Source organism: Neofelis nebulosa, chromosome 2 (assembly GCF_028018385.1).
Source record: "Neofelis nebulosa isolate mNeoNeb1 chromosome 2, mNeoNeb1.pri, whole genome shotgun sequence".
NCBI classification, from domain to species: Eukaryota; Metazoa; Chordata; class Mammalia; order Carnivora; family Felidae; genus Neofelis; species Neofelis nebulosa.
Window position 1 is genome coordinate 198,096,558 of NC_080783.1, and position 13,859 is coordinate 198,110,416.

The window sequence follows — 13,859 nt, forward strand, 5'->3', positions numbered from 1 at the left end:
TTGGGCAGGGCATGTGGAATCCTGCACCCTATCCAGAGCTGCTTAATGGTATGAATGGGCCATGGATCTAGGTGCCCCCTCTCTGGCTCTTTTCTTCTTTAGACCAATCACAAGATAGATCCACAACCTAGAGTTCAGCAGCTGACCAGATGTAAGCAGGGGGTAGAGGATGAGGGCCTAATCTCATCTGGGGGTCTGAGCATCTATATCTCAAACAAAAAAAGGCTTTCACCAACTTTCCTCCTAAGTCACTGGGCCCAACTCCTTCTTAGAACACCTCGTGCAGGCCAGGTAACCCAGCTAGACCTGGGAACCTTAGAAAAGGAGCTGGAGCTGCAGTGTGAGGAAGCGGAGGAGAGGCAGTGCCCTGACAGCCTTTAATGTTTGTTTCTTTTTGACAAAGACAGAGACAGAATGCGAGTGGGTTAGGGGCAGGGAGAGAGGGAGACACAGAATCCGAAGCAGGCTACAGGCTTCAAGCTGTCAGCACAGAGCTGGACGCGGGGCTTGAACTCACGAACCGGAGATCATGACCTGAGCCGAAGTCAGATGCTCAACCGACTGAGCCACCCAGGCGCCCCTGCCCTAACAGTCTTCAGAGTGGCATCCACACTGCTCTGGGACTCCACCTGTTAAGGTCTATCAAGAGAGGCCTAGCTTCTCCAATCACAACTAACCTCATATTTCATAGGATTTTCATAAAACCTCCTTTTCTTTGTCTTCTCCACTTAACCTGCAGAGAGTTAAGCAAGGACTTTTCTGTTACGGATGTTAAAACGAAGGCCCAGAGACACTTAGCAATTTACTCAAGATCACGTAGTTCTCAAGGGCAGAGCTGGGCCTAGAAGCAGTAGGAGCAGCTTGGAGGGGCCCAGGAAAGGGAAGGCAGGCAGACAGAGCCATAGCCTTCAGAACTGCTGTAGCAAGCACTGGCTCTTGACCAGACTTCATACCCGCCCCTCCAGGGCCAGCTCCGCTGCGAGGCCCCAGGCTGCCAGCCCTGCCTCCACACTCCCACCCCAGTCCCCTGAGAGCCCATCACCCTGGCAACAGCCAGAGAAAGGCCCAGCTAAAATATTTATGGCTCAAAACAGTTCAGAGGCTTCATCTGGGGGGAGGGAGGAAGGCTGATGTCATCCCTTCTCTGCTTGCAGGGCAAGTGACTGACATGAAGGGCAGCTGGGTGGGTGGGCCAAGGCCACTAGGTCAGGGCTCTCAAAGGAAGATCCCTAGGGCTGTAAGTGGTAATGGGAGGAGGCTGTATGTGACGGACGTGACAGGTGACAGGACTCTGGTAAGAATCACAAGCCGGGGAAAAAGGAGGAAGGAAACTTAAGTGTTGAGCAGTATTATGTATAGACCCCCATGTTAGGTATTTCACACACATTCCGTTTGCTTCTCAGAGCCCACTCAGTGGACAGGGATTACTATCCTTTTAGGAGTAAACAGGCCCAGAAAAATATACTGCAAGTGATGAGCTAGGATTTGAATGTAGGATTTGGCTTTAGCTCTTGTGAGCTTTACTGTAATTCCACAGCTCCCAGGTAGACATCCTGTGTCTGGGGGGGGGGGGGGGGGGGGTGCGGGGGTTGAGGGCGTGGCTTCCTAGGAACCTGGTGCTGGCTTTTCAGATAGTGACCCAGGCTCTGTGCCTCCATTTATCACTCAGATGCCAAGTGAATCCCTAACTCCCTGCCCCAAACTCCTCCTCTGCCTGCTGAACTGAAACAAGTCCTCAAATGCTAGATAAAGGAACTCTAGCCACAAGGTGACGCCTAAGAGACCCAGAAGCCAAGGAAAATGCAGCCTCAGTGGCCAGCTCTGGACGGTGTCTCAATGCAAACCTAAGTTGACAAACTCATCTTGGTTTGCCTGGGACTTTCCTTGTTTGGGCACTAAAAGTCTAATATCCCAGGAACCTTCTCAGTCTTAGGTAAACCTGGATAAGGTTGGTCGCCCTATACAAATATCTCACACAAACACAATACTTTACTGTTTCAAGGTACTTGTGGTGGTTAAGAGGTACAAACAGGTGAAAAGCAGGGACTATGAAGTCTGACAGCTCCTTTTTCTTAGCCTTACACAAGTTATTTATCCGTGAGCTTCTGTTTCCTCATCTGTAAAATGAGTATAATGGATCGGAGGATTGAGTGAAATTGTGCATATAAATACTTGACAAGGTGCCTGGTACAGTCTAAGCACTTAATAAATTATTAGCTCTTATTTATAGTAATCAATAATGAAGAGAAAACTGGGCTCAGAGGTTTAATAAGTTGCCCAAAGTAAATCAACTGATTTCAATGTCTGTTTCCCGCTAAGAACGAATCCAAGCTCATTAGAATGTCCTAGGCAATTAAAACGCAGACAGCCTCTCTTTCCAAACCCAGCCCTCTTCCTAGTTCCTTTGTTAGGATAAATGACCATAAGAGTTATTTTATTAAAGGAAGGATGTAGTATTAGAGGTCCCTAACTTCTGAGGTAGCTCAGGATAAAATCGGGCTAGACACAGGCCACTGGAAACTAGAAGGCTATCAAAGGCTGACTTTCTAATCCTTCAAGAGCAAGTGTTAGGCCAAAGAGCTAGCTCAATATAGCTGGAGGAAGAGCGGGAGCTAGACAAGGTGCCTTGGCTCTCTCCCAGAGCTGACAGAAGCTACCAGAGTGGGACCATTCTTCACTTGACCAAACTTTATTGAGCTCCTCGGTGCCAGAGACGTGTCGGGGAAGGGCTAGACAGTACAGAAGTGAAGTAGGAAAAGCCCTGCCTTTTAAGAGCCTTTTGGACAAGGTTAGTAATCAGCAATGAAGAGAAAAACAGGCCCAGAAGTTAAATAACTTGCTCAAAGTAAATGAACCTTCTCACTTGGCTTTCCTCAGACTGTAACAGAGGTGACAACCAGCCTTGGGCACCTCCAGAGGGCTCCCAGGCTGGCACCCATAGCGCAGGTGTGGTATGGCGGGAAACAGGAGGTGGTTCCATCCAGTTTTGCTGGAGGCTAAGGGGGAAGCAGGCAATCTGGGAACGGACACAGTGGGAGTGACCAGTTTATTCAGATCTAGGAAGCTGTGCTTGGGATACTGTTAGTGCCCTTCAGCTCTTTAAAGTCCTAAGCAGGTTTGTTAGCATCACAGTTCCCTGCAGCCCTGAGGACTCCATTCTGGGCCTACAGACTCTCTTAGGGGATCCTGGCTGGCTTTCTGTGGGCAAATCAGACAGATCAAGAGGTGGAGTGGGAAAAGACTGGTGATCTCTCCTGGGTTTCTCTGTGCTCAGCAAATGCCCTCAGGCCAGCCATGACACAGCAGGCAGCTCTCTTGGTTTCCGGAGTCCTCTGATCGCTGCAAAGACACAAGTAGAAAATTAAGAGACATGAAGCTACCCTATCAGGGGGCTTCTGGGCCTCCCATTCGGCCAGGCTGCCTCCCTTACAATCTCCTCATCCCACAGCGCAACTCTAGTTACTTCATTCAGTACAGGTTTCTAGGTGCACAGATGGGCAGGCAGTAGGAGCCCACAGCTTCTAAGAACTGTCTTTTTGCTGTTAGTCAGGCAATGAAGAATGGAGCCCCACTTCATGTACCTCCCATCCTTGGCTATGCCTGAGCTGAGCGATTCAGGGCAGAATCAACTAAACCACTAGGGCCTTTAGCTATACAAGCTTTGAAACCACTAGGCCTTTAGCTATACAAGCTTTGGGGCCTCCAGCTATACAGAGGGGAAAATGGGTTTTGCTTTCCCAGGGATGTGAAAATGATAAAGAGCGTTCTTTAAAGACTTTGGAGGAAAGAGAATGAGGAAAATAGGCATCTTCTTACAGCTATTGTTAGCACCTCGGTCCTAAGCTCAGGGGTCCATCTCTTCTGGCCTCACAGCCCCAAATACCCAGAGTTATCTGCAGGAGAGACACATCCTAAGCTTGGGCCACAGGGCAGGGCCCTGCTCTCATGCCAAAGCCTGTTAGCAGCGCTGCTGTTCTTTTAAAAAAAATGGCACCCCCCCCCCCCCCCCCCCCCCCCGCTCTGTTGGTCGTTCCAGCCAGCAAGTAGGAACCCTCCTTAATCACGTCCTCTTCTCCCACATCTGATCAGGCACCAAACTATGTTTATTGTAGCTCTGGAAAGTCCTTGGATCCATTCGCTTCTCTACATTTTCAGTTATCACCCTATTATAGGTCTTCCTCATTTCTTGTCTGGACTAAAATAAGGTTTCCTAACAGGTCCTCAAAATCCATAATCCACTTTCCACTTAGGAGCAAGTTTTTTTTTTTTTTTTTAAATGTTTATTTATTATTTTTGAGAGATAGAGACAGAGTGCGAGCAGAACAGGGGCACAGAGGGAGAGACAGAATCCACAACAGGCTCTAGGCTCTAGGCTGTCAGCACAGAACCCGACACGGGGCTCAAACCCATGAACCGTGAGGTCATGACCTGAGCCAAAGTCAGATGCTTAACCGACTGAGCCACCCAGGCGCCCCAGCAAGTGATGTTTAAATTTAATCATGTTGCTGCCCACACCTCACTCCTGGATTCAGTGGTCTTCAGTGACGGCCTCAGAATAAGGTCCAGGTTCCTACCTCGCCTCAAACCTGCCCTCTGGGTAGACTGTGCTATGTATCCTTTCCCCAAACCATCTCGCAAACCCAAACCGTCTGCTTAGCTAACCCTTCCTTTAGATGTCAGCTTAAACATCGTTTCTTTAAAGAGAACCCCCAAGCTAGGCTAGTGCGCCTGTTGTCTGTCCTTACAGCACCTTGTTCTTTCCTTTCATAGCCCTTGTCAAAACTGAGATGATGTATGTTATTTAGGAGGTTAATATTTGTTTAGTGTCTGTCTTGAGGACACTCAAGACATATTTGAGAAATATAAGCTCCGTGAAGGCAGGGACCTATTTTATCCTATTTACTTGCCACTGAATCTCCAGTGTCTAGCACATAGTAGGTGTTCTAATGATATATATCAGCCAATGCACTTATTTTATTTTTATTTGAGAGAGAGTGAGAGCGAGTGCACACAAGGCAGGAGAGGGGCAGAGGGAGAGAGAGAGAGAGGATCCCGACACACGGTTTGATCTCATGACCCCACATCATGACCTGAATCGATTATCAAGAGTTGGACGGGGGCGCCTGGGTGGCGCAGTCGGTTAAGCGTCCGACTTCAGCCAGGTCACGATCTCGCGGTCCGTGAGTTCGAGCCCCGCGTCAGGCTCTGGGCTGATGGCTCAGAGCCTGGAGCCTGTTTCCGATTCTGTGTCTCCCTCTCTCTCTGCCCCTCCCCCATTCATGCTCTGCCTCTCTCTGTCCCAAAAATAAATTTAAAAAAAAAAAAAAAAAAAAAAAAGAGTTGGACGGAGGTTCAACCAACTGAGCCACCCAGGCACCCCAGCTAATGCCTTTAATAAAATGAATGAAAGGGGTGGCCATTTATACTGACCTCTGGAAAGAAGCTTATGAAGAATCCTATCAGAGCACAAGGTATTTCTCTTTCTCAAAGGCAGATGCAGAACTTTTTTTCTGAACTCCAACCCCAGAGAGCCTAAGAAATGGAGAGCGTCCATTCTGTACCTAAAGCTTGGCCATGAATGGGAAGCATGAAGGCTGCAGGAGCCAAAAGCCTGAGAGGAATTAGTTGTATCTGAAACCCAAACTCTTCTATCTCAAGTTCTCACACCACAGTGTCTGGAGAGAAGAGACTGAGGTGCTAAGTGGGCTCCAGAGGTTAACAAGGGAACAACAGCTCATACAGGCTTCTTAATGCGGTATTGAGAACAGGAGGATGTCCCAATTTCTTAGCAACGTGTTCTACTTAGGTGATTGATCCGGGCTGATGGCCTGGCTGTGTCTCAGACTCTGCCTGGACACGTCTCAAATGAGCTGGCTTTTTTCAGGAGTCTTCATATCCTCCCCAAGTTTGCCCTGGAAATGACGAGGCCTCCTTGTAGCAACAAGCTCCCTGGGGGTAGGTGGGGAGAAGCACTGGGATAGCTTGTGTCCCTGTCTGAGAAGTTCCTAGCTGCCCATCTCCTGCCTGAGACAGCAGCCAAAGACTCTCACCACAGCAGTATACCCACTGCTGAGAAGCTGCTATGTGCGGTCAGGGAATGTCAAGGACCTGACCCTCAGCAGCATGGTTATGAAATCCAAGTCCCTTCCAGAGACAGTCTCCCTCCTTTTAGAATGGAGAGCTGCAGCTGGCGGAACACTGGATGAGAACATGGCCTCCGCCCTCGTGCCAGCACAGGTTACAGAGGAGACGACTTTCAGCCCAGGGGTCAGAAAATTGCTTTTAGAGGTCAGTGAACTTGTCTGCTCACTACCCACCCCCCCACCTCCCCAGTCCCCACAAGGTTTGGTCTGCTGCCTGAATGCAGCCTCCTTGGAAGCTCAGGGAGCAATCAGGTCACAACAGGACTAGGGTGCAGTGCCCACCATAGATAGGCCTTTGTTCCTAAGGAGCCTACGAGAGCTAGCCCAGGGAACAAAAGAACAAGTAGTTAGGCAGGGCAGTGCACTTCCTCCCCTTCCCCCCAACAGCTGCTGTCTCAGACAGCTGTATCCAGCCTGTCTGCTCAGGCTATTAAATATTCATCAGATGCTTGCTAGCTTTAAACATGCAATGACTATTAATCCAGAGAGCAAGAGATACATGAAGGTTGTGGAGAGAGAAAGGGAAGGCTTAGAAATATTCAATTCTTTTAATTTCACGAATCTGGAAACACAGCACGGGGTATCCATCCTGTACACCAAAGCTGGGAACTACTTTCAGTGTAAGCGGATCTTCTGGTGGCCACTGTAGGTACAGAGAAGAGACCAGGAGGCAGTTAAGTAAGAGCAGAGACATGGGTCTGAACTCCAGCTCTTGGGCCCTTTGGTCATCCTAGCCCGGACTCATCAGTTTCCCAGCCTAATCCCTGCTTCACAGGGTTGTCTGTGAGAATTAAGTGGGTCGCTGCATATGATAATTCCAGTGGAGTTAGCCTAGAATTAAGAGCTTAAAATGGAGGCAGAGACTTCACGCATTCAGGTCCCAGAGTGAGGAAGCAACATTCCTTAAGAGTGAAGTTTCTATCAGAGGGACTGAGTTCTCGTCTCCAATTCACAGGGTGGGTTAAAGGGACAGGATGTGGGAAGCCTCCCATGACATGTGGCAAAGGCCTAACATCCCACCCTCAAATAGCCCAAACGTCTGAGAGGAGACAGGATTCTTCTTTCTGAAAAAGGTTAAGAACCAAAAGGCTTCTGGTAGGAGGAGAGCAGAAGGAAGGCAAGGTGAGGGGACAACATCCCTTCACTCTCTGGCAAAGAAATGGTGCCACTTTACCAAACTCTGCCCTTCTGCTTTCCTTTCTTACCTACCTTGGGCTCAACTGCAAACACAGGTGTGTTCAAGTCACTTTCATGCTCAAGGCCTTTAACAGCTCCCTAACCTTTAGGATGAAGACCAAATTCTTTGCCTAACATTTAGCTTTTCAAAATGGGCAGCAACCTACTCGCCCAGCCTCTATTTATAGTTAACATTTACTGGGTGCTTGCTACAGGTCACGTTGACCGTTCTGCAGGCATTCACTCAATCTTTACAACAATGTTGTTCGATAAACGATAACCTCTCATTTTGCAGATGATGAAAGTGAGACTCAGGGAGGCTAGCTCACCTAAGGCTCCAAAGCTAGTGAAACTACCTCTCGAGGCAGCAGGCACTGACATTAGTCTGTTTAAAGCCATAATAAGGTGCTAGGTGAATCTGTCTGCCTGGCAAATTCTTGGTTATCCTTTAAGACTCGACTTAAATGTCACTCCCCTTCTCCGATGCTCCCTAAGACTCCTCGGACAGCTCCCCCAGCCTCCTTGATATTCAGTTCAGCAACAGAGCACAACCACACACTACGTGACTACTGAAGACTTATTCTCTTCCATTAGACTGAGCTTCTGAAAGGTAGACACCATAAACTGATGGAGACCCGTGACCTGTAACAGCCAGAATAAGGACCTCCGTGGTCTCAGCAATGTTCACTGCAGTAGCAATAATATACCTGCAGAAGCAGCCTCCTTCCAGAGTAGAGAATACTGTATAGGCCGAGATGGTTCTAGCTGACAAGTAAAACTCTTTTTAAAATTCCAGCACAATCTAGTAGTTGAAACTGATCACGGACTCTGAAATCAGACAGCTTGAGCTTGAATTCCAGTTCTGCTACTTAACAGCTGCATGACCTTGGACAAGTTACCTAATTTTTCTGGGCCTCAGTTTCACCATTGTGTAAAAATGGGACAATAATAGCTACTTTATAGGTAGATAAGGTAATACATACACATAGCAAAGAATAAATGTTAGAACTGACAAAATGCAATAGTTAAGATACATTTTCTTTTCGGATTTTAACAGCTGAAATCAGGATGCATCTTACACTTGATATGAAAACAAACTACTGTGTTGGTTTAATTGGCAGTATTTTTTCTTTCTTTGCAGTACTTGATACAGCTTATAAAAAATGGCCTAGTATCAATGAAATATGGTGTCATCTTACAGAAGCAGTGTGCTTTCAGCATAGAGAATTGACTTCAGTATATAAAAATCCTGAGAGGCACACCCCACAACTTGCTACGCAATGATGGTAAATTACTTCACCTCTCCCAGTATCAGCTGCCTCATTTACCAAATAGGGACACACAGGAGGCATTCGAATTAGAATTAAGAGCTCCTCCCTTAGCCAGGAAGAGCTGCTTATTTTCCGTATGTCACTTTCTCCTTCCCTTACCAAGTGGGGTCAAGATCACTGCATGGAAACAGACCAAGGAAAAATTGAATGTTTATTTTTGAGAGAGAGAGCATGAGTGGGGGAGGGGCAGACAGCGAGGGAGACACAGAATCTGAAGCAGGCTCCAGGCTCCAAGCTGTCAGCAGAGTCCAACGTGGGGTTCGAACCCACAAACTGCAAGATCATAACCTGAGCCAAGGTCGGACCCTTGGGCCACCCAGGTGCCCCAGACAGAGGAAAAATTTAAATGACTACTTAACAGTAACACTGCCAGCAAATAGCAGCCTGTACAGGCTCTCACAAGGCACAAGAACAGAGAAAGACGGAGCCCATGAGCCTTGAGGGACATAGAGCTTTGGGGTTTGAGACCAGGCAGGGAGTATTTAAGTTTCAAAAACCTCAGTGAAACATCTACTACCACACCACCCCTACTCCCCTATTCACATGGTACAGTGCAACTCTGTGTTATGTGCAGGCAAGAGGCTTTTGGGTCTTGACTCTCAGGCTGCTGTTCCTAAAACAAAACACAGTCTGAGTCTGTTTCGTGCTTAGTGGCCAGAAAGCCCTAGCAGCTGCTGAGGCATCCTTACCTTCATTCTTGGCTTGGGACACGGGGTTGAAGGGGGTGGGAGAGAAAGCAAGAAGGGACAAACCCTAAGGCTACTTGAATAACTGTAGTATCCCTAGGTAAGAAAGGGTGAGAGTGTTCCTTTAGCAGCAACAGTCATTGCCATGAACACCCTGGAGGTTCCACAGAAACCCTGGAGAGAGATGGGGACAGGAGCAAAGGATGTTGATAGTGGAAGAAAGGGCACTCAGAGCACAGCCTCTAAGCCTCGGAAGAACTACATATAGCCAGGCATGGCAGCTAGAATAGCTAGCCTCCTTTCCCCTTTAGCAGCCAGAAGTATAAATGCAGGGTAAAGACAGGGTTTGGAGATATCCATATGTGGGATCAAATCCTAGCCCCATGACTAACTATTAGCCTTTAGTGATGCCAAAATAATCCAGTCAGCTATTATTTATTGAGTAGCTACTATTTGTCAGAAATTACTCCAATTATATCAGTAACTTTTAGTAATACATATTTTAAAAGGTAGATCTATATCGCTGTGGTCCATTGGTGTGCCAGTATGGACAAGGGTGCCAAGATCATCCAACGGGGAAAAACAGTCTTTTGAATAAATGATGCTGGGACAACTGGATATCCACATGCAAAAGAATGAATATGAGACTCCCACCTCACACCATATGCAAAAGTTAATGCAAAATGGGTGACAGACCTAAACGTATGAAACTAGATGGAAATAGGTATAAATCTTTGGAACTTTGAATGAGACAGTGGCTTCTTATCTATGACAGCCAAAGCACAAGCAACAAAAGAAAATAGTTAATTCGGACTTCCATCAAAATGGTACTTTTGTGGTTCAGAGAATGTAAAGAGAAGGGTGTGTGGCTGGCTCATTTTGTAGAGCATGAGACTCTTGATCTCAGGGTTGTGAGTTCAAGCCCCACTTTGGGCATGGAGCCTACTTAAAACAGAATAAAACAAAAACAACCAAAGAAAATAAAAAGATAACCCATGAAATGGGAGAAAAATACTTGCAAATCACCTATCTGACAAGGGTCTAGCACCAGACCATATAAAGAACTTACAATTTAATAATAAAAAGATAGTCCCATGTGAAAATTGATAGAAGATTTCAACAGACATTTCTCCACAAAAGACCTACAAATAGGGGATCAGCACATGAAAAGATGCTCAACAACATTAGTCATTAAGGAAGGTACAAATCAAAACCACAATGAGATACCAATTCACGGCGAGCAGGATAGTTACAATAAACAGAGCAGAAAATAACTAGTGTAGGTGGAGAAATTTGAAACTTCATACATTGCTGGTGGGAACATGGTGCAGCCTCTGGCAGTCCCTCCAACAGTTAAGCAAAGGGCTGCCGTCTGACCCAGCAATTCCTCTCCTAGGTATACGTGCAAGAAACTGAAAACATATGTCCACATCAGAACTTGTACATTAATGCCCAGAACAGTAGTTTTTTAAAAAATGCTTAGTTTTGAAAGAGAGAGCACGAGCTGGGGAGGGGCAGAGAGAGAAGGGGACAGATGATTTGAAGTGGGCTTAGCGCTGACAGCAGTGAGCCTGATGCAGGGCTCGAACTTATGAACCATGAGATCATGACCTGAGCTGGTCCAATGCTCAACCAACAGAGCCACACAGGTGCCCAGTATTTTTTTGAAGTTTGTTTGTTTATTTATTATTTTTAAATGCTTATTTTTGAGAGAGAGAGAGAGAATGAATGAATCCAAAGCAGGCTCTAGGCTCTGAGCTGTCAGCACAGAGCCCAAAGCAGGACTCGAACCCATGAATGGAAGATCATGACCTGAGCTAAAGTGGATGCTTAACCTATTGCGTCACCCAGGTGCCCCTAAAGTTTATTTATGTTGAAAGAGAGTACACAAGCAGGGTAGGGGCAGAGAGAAAGAGAGACAGAGAGAGAGACAGAGACAGAGACAAAGAGAGAGAAGGAATCCCAAGCATGCTCCACATGCTGCCAAAGCCCAATGCGGGGCCCAAACTCACGAACTGTGATATGACTTGAGCCAAAGTCGGACACATAACCGACTGAGCCACCCAGGAGCCCCACAGAATTTTTCACTATGGCCAAAAAACAGAAACAACCTAGATGTCCATCGGTGGGTGAACTGGATAAATAACAAGTGCAATATACATCCAATGAAACAGCATTTGACATTAGAAGGAATAAAGTACTAATACGTGTTACGACATGGATGGAGCTTGAAGACATTATGCTAAGTGAAAGAAAGAAGCCAGTCAAAAAAGATCCCATGTTGTATGATTCCATTTACACGAAATGTCCAGAACAGGCAAGTCAACAGAGGTAGGAAGTACATGAGTGGTTGCTTAGGGCTGGGGAAGGCAAGTGGATGGGGGAGATGGCTAAGAGGCATGGGAATTCTTTTTGGGGGGTGATAAACATGCTCTAAAACTGAATGTGGTGATGACTGTACAATCCTGTATATATTAAAAACCACTGAATTGTACACTTTAAATGGATGAATGACAACCATGTGATTCTCAACAGGGATCACATCTCCATATGGTATCTCAATAATCCTAACATGTCTTTTAATTTGTATTAATAGAAGCTAACCAGAGGCTGTAAGCTGGTAGGCTTACGGGCAGCATTTGGCTTGCAGCAGAGGTTTTACAGGGACTAATACTGATCTGAGTAAACATTAACTGCCAGTATAGGGGTGCCTGGGTGGCTCAGTCGGTTAAGTGTCTGACTTCAGCTCAGGTCATGATCTCAATGTTCGTGAGTTCGAGCCCCGCATCAGGCTCTGTGCTGACAGATCAGAGCCTGGAGCCTGCTTCGGTTTCTGTGTCTTCCTCTTTCTCGGCCCCTCCCCTACTCACGTTCTCTCTCTCTCTCTCTCTTTCAAAGATAAACATTAAAACAAAAAAACAAAAACAAAATGAAAAAACCCAACAACTGCCAGCACATAAAATCCAAATTACTAGTTCTTGAAAATCAGATCTAGGAAGTCTAACAAAAAAACCTTCTGGAACTGGAAAAGAAACACGAATGAAAAGGATCTTCAAGTGCTTGACAGGCTATTTCTTCAGGTGTCCAAGGTAGAACCAGTATAAGTTACCGGAGTGACTCATTCAAAGTGAGGGAACACTTCTAATACTTGCAGCGGTCTTAAATGAAACGGGTTGCTTTTGGAAGTAGTATGCTTCCTATCACTAGTACAAAGTAATGACACAGGGGCACCTGGGTGGCTCAGTCGGTTAAGCATCGAACTTCAGCTCAGGTCATGATCTCACAGTGAGCTCATGTGAGAGCTCACATGATGACAGTGAGCTCGAGCCCCACGTCGGACTCTGTACTGACAGCTCAGAGCCTGGAGCCTGCTTCACATTCTGTGTCTCCCTCTCTCTCTGCCCCTCCCGTGCTCATGCTCTGTCTCTCTCTGTCTCAAAAATAAATAAAAACATTAAAAAAAAAGAGTAATGATACATGCTGTAATGATACGTGGATGATCCCTGAAAACATTATGCAAAGTGAAAGAAGCCTATCACAAAAGGCACATATTATGTAATTCCATTTATGTGAAACATCCAGAAGAAGCAAATCAGCATATAATCAATATCAGACTTAGGACTTCCTAGGTGCCCAGAACCATGACCAACACACACGGTCTTCTGGAGTCTCCAGATCTCAGAGGCTCCTGCGAGAAGCAGGTCAGGAAGACATGATCTCCCAAGAAGGCAGATATCACCGTCAAAGGCTGTATATGCCTTTGGCCTACTAGTTTGGTCCTTTCCCTTCAGTGCCCTCTTAACCTTAACAACTCTCTTGGGAGCAGAGGGATGAATCATCCACCTAGCTCCTTGACAGCTTCAATCCGCAGGAAGGCTTGCTCAGTTGCCGGAGCCCTCGCCTACCCAAATCAGGGGGTTAACCTTTCTTCCAGAACACCAATATTTACTATATATAGGACACCAAATTGATTGGCCTTATACATACCAAAACTCATTCAGTTTGCCAACCACTCTAAGGTGTACATTATCACCATCTTCCTCCCTAGATTTGGAAATAAGTGGTTTGTGTCCGGTCACTTAACAAAGCTTGGAGATTCAACTCTCTTTGTCATTGTCTCATGCCCTTTCTACTATGCCACACTATCCCTTCTGAGGGATACCTCAGGGTGAGAAATACCTCTTTCCTTAGATTAAAAGCAGTATAATATAGAGAGTTAAGATGTTAGGTTCTGGCAACAAACTTGGGCTCGATTACTAGCCATACTAATTATATGACTCTGGGAAGTACTTAACCTCATTAAGTCTCAGTTACTTCTGTAATATACAAATATCACTGGACAATTGTTTTTTGGCTTCCCAGTACCCGTTCCTTTTTCCTAATAACATTCTGGCTTCCTTTTGCATAGTTAGTTTTTTCTTCCCACATCCTGGTAAAGAATGAACATGTGACTCAAGCTAATACAGTCTGACATTCCCTCCCTAGAACTTGAATCTCAAGGGAGAAAGCAAACAAACACAGCT

At 46.2% G+C, this 13,859-nt stretch overlaps 1 protein-coding gene across 4 annotated transcripts in view; it reads right to left on the reverse strand.

The window, feature by feature from the left end:
- Window positions 1-3,029: 3,029 nt before the first annotated feature.
- The window catches only part of KHDRBS1 (KH RNA binding domain containing, signal transduction associated 1), a 37,823-nt gene continuing 26,993 nt past the window's right edge, over window positions 3,030-13,859 (reverse strand). For 2 of the 4 annotated variants that reach the window (XM_058718256.1, XM_058718254.1), the window contains exons 11-12: window positions 13,324-13,380; window positions 3,030-3,339 (exon numbers count right to left, since the gene is read on the reverse strand). The gene's annotated coding sequence lies outside the window, so the exon portion shown is untranslated. The remainder of the gene's footprint in view (window positions 3,340-13,323; window positions 13,381-13,859) is intronic. The other 2 variants (XM_058718255.1, XM_058718253.1) reach the window with 1 other exon arrangement.